The sequence below is a fragment of the Sinocyclocheilus anshuiensis genome, unplaced genomic scaffold, assembly GCF_001515605.1.
Source record: "Sinocyclocheilus anshuiensis isolate Anshui unplaced genomic scaffold, SAMN03320099.WGS_v1.1 scaffold943, whole genome shotgun sequence".
Taxonomy (NCBI): domain Eukaryota; kingdom Metazoa; phylum Chordata; class Actinopteri; order Cypriniformes; family Cyprinidae; genus Sinocyclocheilus; species Sinocyclocheilus anshuiensis.
Window position 1 is genome coordinate 129,336 of NW_015542391.1, and position 10,436 is coordinate 139,771.

Here is a 10,436-nt window from a genome sequence, read left to right on the forward strand (position 1 = left end):
ACTAAAAGTGTTCAACAAAACCTGTGAAGGGTTGAACCTTTGAAGGACTTGTTCAGCCTCCTTGGCAGCTTCTTCAAGATCAGCATTGGGAGCTTCAAGTTCAAGTTCCCTGTTAATTCTAGCAGCTTTCTGAAAGAATGGGTCAAAATTTGATTCTGAGTTTTAAAAATATGCCATGATGAACCACAGAAAGAGAGAGCTGCTGGAATATGTGATCTGACGTAACTGCAAGACAGAACAAAATATATTGAATTACAATTACTTCACAAAAAGGTATTAAAGGCATGGCAAACGTTGTGGTTACTGTGTTTTAAAAATAGTATACCGTATAAACAGTTACTGCGGTAAAAACATGGTATGTGTTGTTGTAAGTGTTGTTACTGTGCTTGAACTACAAATGCCACAGTAAAACTACGGTTACGGGGTAAACCCATAGTAAGTATTGAAGTTATTGTGCTTTATCTACAAACACCACAGTAAAACTACGGTTACTAAGGTAAACCCATAGAAAGTGTTGAGGTTATTGTGCTTTAACTACACATACAACAGTAAAACTATGGTTACTAGGTAAACCCATGGTAAGTGTTGAGGTTATTGTGCTTTAAATGCACATACCGCAGTAAAACGACGGTTACTAGGTAAACCCATAGTAAGTGTTGAGGTTACTGTGCTTTAACTACAAATACCACAGTAAAAACATGGTTATGAGGTAATTAAAAAAAAAATTCAGAATTCAGTCCGATTGAACCAAAAATTGTGCATGTACACGTAGCCACTGTCATGTCTTGGCTATCGTATGGTGATTTTTGAGAGGCTAACAACTGAAAATTACCTTATTGAGACTAAATAAACATTTTTTTAAATGTAATAAAATATAAAATTAAATATAAAAAAACAGAGAGACCAAGAGAGAGAGAGAGAGAGAGAGAGCGATGTGACCATAACAAAGTTTCGTTTAAAACCAGAAAATAAAAGCTAAAGAAAAATAATAAACACTTCTTTATTCAAATATTTGCTTTATTCAAACACAAGTTAACGTCCAAAGTTTGCAGAAGCTTTAGCAGAATCCTCCAAACTCAGATTAAAAAAAAAAATCATGAAAAACTTTAGTGGTCCATGGTAAATCTCCACAGTGACATTTCTTTTATGAAACTGTCCTGGATGAACAATATTTGAAAATGTTATTTTAAAAGTCTTTATATATAAAATTCTGATAAAATCTGTGATTGAGACTGAAATAAACCCTTTCCCCCATCATTTCCTTCCCTTTATTCGTTCTCTCTACCCTTCCCAAAAAATGAAACTCCATGACCCTTATGAACTCATCCAGACAGAGAAAAGCTTTCCCAGCCCCTGGGATTCACACTCTTCCCTCTTGTTTTATCCATAACCAGTAGGTTAATTTAATTACTTTTTGATAGAGAGCAGTCAGTTTCATAGTCAGGCACCTAGCAGAGCCTAAAAAGTGTGGCTCCATAGGTATGATATATGAGGCAATAGCCTATAATGTAATGAAGTCACCTTCAGAGCAGGTCCTCTGTCAGTGAAGTAATAATGAATTATAACAAGCATAATAGTATTTGGGTTTGACATGGCAGGCGCTGGGTAAAATGAAATAAAGAAGAGTGAGTTACACTCTCTGGAAACCGAAAGTTCACTGGCAAATCCATCAGGTTGGCACTTTCATCGTGAATCGCACAGAAAGACATATGCTAGGGCAACGGATCACTCGTGATCCTCTGGGCGGTGTTATTTTAATGTATAGAACCATTAGCATAATAAGTTTGAGGTTTTCTTGCATTATTTCTCCTCTGCCAGGTGCCGAGCATGGGGCAAATGGCCTCTGGAGGTCTATAGTGAATTTACAGTCCATTTTATAGGAGCAGTAATGTGAGGGCAAATTGTCGAAATATGCAAATATCTTTCATATAGATAGATATTTTTGAGTATCAGTTGAATAAATGTGTTAAAATAATCACTTCAGCAAAAGCTGAACCATTCCTTGTTTATTGCCATTATTTATTTCATAATAAATATGTAATATTAAAAAATTATATATTAACATATATATTTTACTTTTTACATTGTATCTTTTATTCATTGTATTTATTATTATTATTATTATTATTATTATTATTATTATTATGTACATGTTGGGGCTTCCATTTTAGTACAGCCATATTTTAGACCTACTTTATCCTACTATTGATTCATAGATTTACCTTTCTGTTGCTGTTTGTTAAAGCCTTTGATATTGAGATTAAACTATAAAATACACTCAAAGCTCTTGTGAGATAAAAAAAAAAAAACTTTTATGCAGATGATATTAGAGGTAAATCTATTTGACAATCATTGGCATGCTGAAAGACAAATTACCCCCACCCGTCACTAATGAGTCTCAATAAACAAATATTGAATATTTCTGATGTGTCCAGGCTTCTATGTCTCTCTCTCTCTCGCTCTCTCTCTCCTTTTCGATCTGTCTCATTTTTGTGCCGTCTATTCATGTCACATTCTATTCCACCTTGATCTGCTCTTGGCCTGGCCATCACCATCCAATCATTTGTGTGTGAATTATGAATGTACGTTTGTACGTTCTGCTCACACCTGGTGCTGTGCAAAGAAGCAATTCTGCAAATGTGCTGTAAACAGTGAAAATTTTTGTAATCATATGTATTTTTTCTGTTTACAACATGACAGCCACTGCAAGCAATAAAATGAGTGACTGAAATTGGCTTAACAAATAGCACAGACATCAGACAGTTCTCTAGTCTTCTCTAGTACTCAAACTAATAAAACGACATAGCAAACAGCATCTAACTGGGTGTTTTTTTTTTTTTTGGACAGTTTTGTTCTATCATTATTCATCTGCCGACTAACCTAATAAAAATTCTGCAAATATTTGTGTTGGCTAATGTCTCTCACTTTTCAGCTAATAAATAATGCAATGTATTTACATGTTTTGAAGGCAATTAGTCTGCAGAGCTAGAGAGACCTTCATTCAAAAACAGCACAGCAGTAATTACTGTGCTCTAACTCCGAATCAAGAAACACTTTTCCTTCTAAAATGAAAAACAAAATGGAAAGCATATATATGCGACAGTCATATAACATCATATAACAAATAGAGGAGAGTGTTGTTTTGAGCTGTGAGGGTATCAGATGAAGGACCAGTGGCTGCTTGAGCTGATAATGTGTCTCTCAGCTGTCTGAGTGGACCTGAATGTGGCTTTGTAATAGGTCTCTGTGAACCCAACAATGTCATCTCAATCTCATCTACTGTATATGGAGGGCAGGTCAGGACATCTGTGTAGCTGGTTAAACAATATTCAGTGCTACTGAGTGGAAAGTACAAATTATTATTATTTAAATAATAAACAAATATTGCCTATAAGATATATGAGCTTTGAACTGTTGTTAAAAAATAATTGGCCTGTTGATGACACCTAGAATTGCATGCTCATTCTAGTTTACATTTATGTCAATGAAAAGAAACATCTTTTGAAAATCTATTTCAAATCATTTTATTTTGATGTCCTCTTTAGACATTCAGTTTACTATAAGTAACTTGCAACTACATGTCAACTACCAGTCACTAGTATCATTAGAGAGTTAGTAGACTGCCTGCATAATATTTGCTTAAATGGGTAATATGATGTTGCTAAAAAGAACATTATTTTGTGCAATGAAATGTGTTTATGCAGTTTAAGGTTCAAAAAACACATTATTTTCCACATACTGTACATTATTGTTTCTCCTCTATGACCCGCCTTTCTGAAACGCGTCGATTTTTACAAAGCTCATCGGTCTGAAAAGCGAGGTGTGCTCTCCATTTTTGGAAGGCCAAACAAAGTAGTTTCGCTTTCACAACGAAACACAGCGTCACACGGTGGGCTAGAGTGAGCAGCGGCGGCCTAGAGTGAGTGGAGGCCGGCGGCTAGAGTAAGGAATGGCCGGCGTGCTGAGTGAGCGACGGCCGGTGGGCTTGAGAATGGCGCGGCCGGCGGATTCGATGAAGGAGTGGCCGATGTGCTTGCGGCAACCACATGTGATGACACCGGGCTGGACTCCACTTTGTCTACGGTGAAAGCCGATCCGGCGATCCACAGCGCGAAGTTAATGTATTTCCTCAGCGACCAGCACGGATCAGCTCTAGGCATGACGAAGCGGATATCGTCCTCTTTTGGAAGGCCAAACAAAGTAGTTTCGCTTTCACAACAAAACACAGCGTCTGCACGGCATGGCGGCGGCGGCAACAATACTGCAGTGAGAATAAAAGTTATGCCTTCTTTCTTTACGTGAACATTTGGGCAGTGTTATGCAAATCTTCCCACATCATGACGTAGACATATGGGGGCGTGTTAGAACGAGCCGTTTTAGGTAGGCATGGTTGACTCTTAACTTTTATAAAGAATACTGTATCTCTTTAGATTTGAGACTTTAGTCTTTGCAATTTTACAGATCTTCTTTATGCACCAAGAGCTTGTAACACTTCAAAGAGAAAGGAAAAATTGAAATCGCATCATATGACCCCTTTAAACTTTATTTTGATGGTCCCCCAGTAGACATTATACTGACTATAAGTATCTTTACAAGTACATGTCACTTTATTATACTAATCCTAACCCTAACTCTAACCTAAGAGTCTAGCTGCAAAGTTACTTACAAGTAAATACGTCTAAATAAACAGATGTTGTGCTACTAAAAGGTTTAACCATCATTTAAAGTTAACATGTTTTACTTACACCACAAATACATTTGATTGATTCTAAAATTACTATTTATTGTAATCATTACTTAAACTTTTTTATATATCATAAATGTATTTATAAATCAATATTGTGAAATTTTCTTGGGCTGGTAATTTAGAAATTTCAAAATCTGAACTTCGTAATCTTGCCATGTTACAAAAAGGTCAAAATATTTTTAAGAAATGTAATGATTTTGAGTTACAAGGATCCTCTCGTAGATATTATTTCCTGTAGCAGATTCAGACACTGTTTTACCACCTTGACTATTTTAAACTCCATAAATATCTAAATTAATTTTAATTCAGAATTTTACAAATTTTCATAAATAAATATCTAAATGAATTTTAATTCAGAATTTTACAAATTTTCATCATAGAAATTATAGAGTGGTGCAGGACTGAGACCTAAAATTTGAAAGTGATTTACCATTTTTCACTTATGGTTTCATCATCCCAAAGTCACTTTTTCCCCCATTAAATTCAACAAATGACTCTAAAGTCCCTGGAAAAACCCAATTAAATTATATTGAGAGAATTGGGTTTTATTTTAACTTCACATACATGTAAATGATTTGTCATAAAACCTTGTCTCTTGCATACATTTTGCAAATATTTGTATGTTGGTAAATGTACATATGCATGCAGGAGAGATCTAGAATGTTCTATTTATACCATGTATACATTTGCCCCTCAAGTAAAACTGTAAATCTCACATGTCATATTTTAAGTCTACCATGAGGGACCTATCCCACCCTCCAACTGCACTGAACAACATCATTAAACTCCTGGGATCTGCTATCTCACTCGTCTCTGCGGTTCCTGTGGGCTTAAACCAATTAGCACATCCTCTTTATCTCAAATGACCAATAAATTAGTCGGCCGGTGGGCTGTGAATTGGCCACGCACCCAAATCTATAGTGCATGTACAAAGGACGCAGAAGCTCTTGATTAATGCCAACCGAGCAGCCTTGATAATGGCCACAGGATATATGAATAGGATGTGTATGTATATATTCCATTTATAAGATCCAATGCTTCATAAATCACCTGTAATCTGTGGTCATTTGTGGGCAGGACACACACAGCACCATACAATGGTATTGATGTTTTTGTATAGCTGATTGCATTGTTTACGTGCCATATGAAATCTGGTTGTTTTTCATCAGCATAAAAGCTTGTAATTCACAATTCCATTATATGTTTGAGTGGCATGCAAAACTTCAAGGGGTATTATCGAAAGCCCCCACATCTTTAATTTTACAACTCAATTAAATGAAACGAGAACTGCGGCGGTGTATGTGATTAACTTTTTAATCTGGCCACAAACTATGAGATGCATTTTTGGAGAGCAAATTAAAGTGACAAGCATTTGCCCCAAGTAATTTCAGTTGATAATCTACAAAATGAGTGCAACACAATCAGGCAGTTTAACAATGGTTCATTTTTTCTCATAAAAGGGAGATAAATGAAGCTTTGATGACTGAAAAGGATCATGAATGTGCTATTTGCAGCTGCAAAGACGTGAACTGCTCTGATACAGCATATTCTGAGAGGATATCTTGTCATACACAAAAGATAGAATTTTTTTACGTCACTGTCCAGGTGCCAGGTCTCTAAAACGTAATAAGCTGTTCCTTTCAAGAGAAAAGAGGGAATCTGGGCACTTCTCAGAATTGCTGTCATTTAAGAAACTTCTTAAAAACGGATTACATGAAGTAAAGGCTTGAATACAGCTCTCAGATCTTTTCTGTCTAAATACATCCAGCCTTGCTACACAGGGTCAAACACTTTTACAAGCAGCTGGAGGGAAGGACGTTGCTGAGTGGCACTTTTCTAGAGGAGAGATTGTGTAATCACTCAGATGTTTCCTCTTCATTCATGTCAACAATAACGCATCAGCTGCCACTCTACAAAGAGAGACACTTTTATTTTATTGACATGATTTTGAGTATGACTCTTGAGCTGACCTCTTGATATCGAAATCAAGTAGACAGGGTTTTGCTGCTTCGATTTAAAGCAACAAAGCACTGGAAAATAAGATGAAAAGAAAAACTACAAGACTTGGTACTTAACAGCTGTAATGGGGGAAAGAACTACAAAGTATTGTGAATGAAAATTGAATAAGGGAGAATGACTATCACATCATTTGCAGTGCTTCATGGGAGTTGTTTTAATTCTCTGATTGCTGAAGATTTCTCTGCTGGTAATATAGTTTTTTTCATCAGGAATTATACTGTTAAACACTATTTTGAAAAAATAAGTTAAAATAATGCAGACTGACATCTTAAACATGAGCATATACCATAGATAATATTGTTAATATGCTAATTGATTTTAGCGTACAAGCAAATTGTTGTTAGTTATTAGTTATTAACAGCATACATAAAGGATTTTGATAAGTCCTTATGTACATGTTACTTTTCCAGTGGTGACAGTTATGTACAAAAAAAGAACACTTATCAATAGATGCATAAAATGAACAAAATTAATGTCTAACCACAAGCAAGTTAAGACCATCATATATCAGAGATGAAGTTTGTATGATGCTCTAATCATGCTCATCCAACTTCATAATTTCTAAACGATTATAAGCACATTACATATGTTTCTCCCTAAGAACAAGAACTTCCTCTAATTGTCTTATGCAATTACCCATGACTTCATAGGGTGAGAAATATTATTTTTTAATTGTATTGTTTTCTCTGGGGAAACAAGTTGAGCATGATGTTGCATATAACTACAAAAGTCAAAAACATCTTATGAAATGTTAATGATACTCAAACAGGAACACTTATCAGGATGTTAATTAATTATTATTGCATTACATCCACACTCTCAGAAAAATAAAATAAAATAAAAAATAAATATATAATTTAAAACAATGCCTTATGAGGTACAAGATGTATTCTGGATTACCACTGAAATTATGCTTTTGGAATACCGATTTTAAAAAATGCTATTTAATGTCATTTTGTCCCTTATATGTACAGGGATAAAACACTTCCTCTTTCCTTCTACATATTTTTAGATAATCTCCAGACAAAATCTTGATGTTGGCAATTTTAATGGCTTAAATTGGTCTCAATTGCAAAATCCTTCCAGTGCAATGAAATATTTGCTCCATAAGAAGTCCCACAATCCAAGGAGCATTGATGCTCATTATACAGCCTTACTGGAAATGCACATTTTTTAAGTGCAAAATATAAAACGCACAAGCCAATGAGCCAACAGCCAGTAAATGACGTGCGATGGAAAATTTGAAAAACAAACTGTTTCTTTAATTACATTATCAGCATAAACACATCGCCAGACAGTGAACTAATATGTTTTTACAGATTATGTGGTTGAAAGGCTTTGTAAATTAAATAAAATTTAGTGTATAAAATGGACCTCTCCTGGCTCCTCCTCCCTCTGTCGGCTCTGCTCCATAATCCAAGCCCATTGTTACTTCATGGCCTGAACCTCCATCCCTCCCCCTTGTCCTCTGCTATTCCTCGTCTTTGTGCAAGCTATGTTACAGGTAGAAAGAAAAGTTTGAGGCAAACAGTGAATTATTGCTAACTGAAGGAGTACAGATAGTTTGAGAAAACATGTAGCATTGCAAAAATATTACATCATTATTTTGGTTTTCAGACACAATCTTAGTGACTTCCAGTATTGAAGCTAATGCATAAAAATTGGGATCTTGATACATGAATATGACACTGTTCGTGTAAACATGTTGTGCTTGTAATATTTAAATCAATGTATCTTCAGCCCTTTAGGCCAACTGCATATTTCAGGTCTTGCCAAAGTGTTGGTTATTTGTTGTAATTTGGTCTAAACCACTTCAAAGCATTCTTTTTTTTTTATTATTCCATTTTGTTGCAATTAATTATTTGAATTTAAACTGGTGGGTAATTGTTTGGCTGCATAGTCCAACCACGCTTTTGCTCAAAGACACTGCACATTTAACATTCAGTGACAGCACAGCATTTGCTGTGATCTAGATTTCACAAGACAAAAAGAAATGCTTAAAGGGGTCCTATTATGCTCTTTTACAAAGTCTTGAGTTTGTTTTGGGGGTGTACTAGAAGTTGATATTTTCCGGGATATCACAAATCCCGGAAAATATGCGTTGTAGTCCAAATGAGTCGTTTTTGTAGTTTTTTAAAATTGATTTCTGTTAAATAAAATATCTCCTTTTGAAGTGGACTTTGAACTTAGTAACTTTGCAGATTTTTTTATGCTCAAACAGCAACATTACAGACTAACTAAAGTTGAAAAAGTGAAAAAGCATAATAGGACCCCTTTAAATGTCACTTTCTGTCGCCAGAGACTTTCAAGGAATGTGTAGAAATACAGCGAGACAGCAGCATATAGCATGACTCCTCACCTAAAACCAAGACTGTTTTCTGCTCCAGCACAACCGTTGCCTGCTATTGTCATTATGAATAATGTTGCATTGATCTCAGTGCGCTCTTGAAGTACGCACCACGCATTAATGAAATTCGCAGCTCCACTCATGACGGGATCCAGTACAAACAGCTTGGAGATGAAAGTCGCAGTATCACTCAAAGCAAATTCTCTTTGGTTTTCAACATGCGTCTACGTTTAAAACATCAGCAAGAGAGAGTACGGTCATGGAGAAGCGTGCAGAGGCATGCAATATCTGCTATCACTTTACAAATTTGTATTAAATCATTTGCAGGATCATACAAAAATTAGCCTTAAATTAGCCAAAAATTCATTTTGAGACCTCTGTAAATCTTCACAAACATGTGAGAGTGTTTCTTCAACTTCAAGCACTTTTATGTCCAAGGGGTTGATTTTAAAACTAAAAAGTTCTCAGCTTTTTTATTTTTGCTAAATAGGTTAGAGGTTTGTTAGAGCATATTCATAAAGTTTTTGTCTAAAACTTTATTGTCATTTGCTTTTGCTACTTTTCAGTTACTTTTTGTCACATTGTCACAATTGTTACACCTATTTTACAATTTGGGGAAATTAGTGGCAAATTCCCATGAATTTGTATGATTTCATTTGCACAGTAACATATGATTTTAGAAAAATGTAAGCATGAAAGTCCACCCCTAATTCCACCCTTAAAACCTAACTGTCAGTATAAATTAATAATAATAATAATTTTCCATCAATTCACTGAAATGTTAAATAGTTACACATTGCCATCAGAGCGTGTTAAATGTCACTTGATGTCAAAACATTTTTGTTGTCCAATCAATATGTAATTTGTTTTAAAGTATAAAAATATTATGAAATGAAAAAAAAAAAACTTTGACCTCCAGTCAAAATTAATTTACAGAAATTAGAGGGGACCACAAATTAAAATAAATAAAATTATAATTAAATTAAATAGAAATATAGATTATTGCACAAACCTCTCTACCTACCTCCAGTGATCAGTTCCAACCCTGCAGTCATCTTTAATTATCAACATGATTGGGCACCCTGGTGTAGAATTATTTTTTTTTTTTTACATTTTAAGGCATCTTTAGGCCACTCAGGGCATCCTGGCCCCCTGGTTCAGAGCCAATGTGTTAAAATGTAATTTACACTACATAATTTCCATCACAAGATGCTGCTACACACAGTCCATGATTGTAAATCTGATGGAAAGCTAGGGCTGCACGATTAATCGAATGCGATTGTCATGCGCATTTTGTTAAAAAAGCCGGTTCTATAATCAGCA

General features: G+C 35.1%; 1 long non-coding RNA gene across 2 annotated transcripts in view; it reads right to left on the bottom strand.

The window, feature by feature from the left end:
* Nucleotides 1-8,034: 8,034 nt before the first annotated feature.
* LOC107692794 (uncharacterized) overlaps nt 8,035-10,436 on the bottom strand; it is a 4,485-nt gene continuing 2,083 nt past the window's right edge. For both annotated transcript variants that reach the window (XR_001634673.1, XR_001634674.1), the window contains exon 5: nt 8,035-8,259. This is a non-coding gene — a long non-coding RNA (uncharacterized LOC107692794). The remainder of the gene's footprint in view (nt 8,260-10,436) is intronic.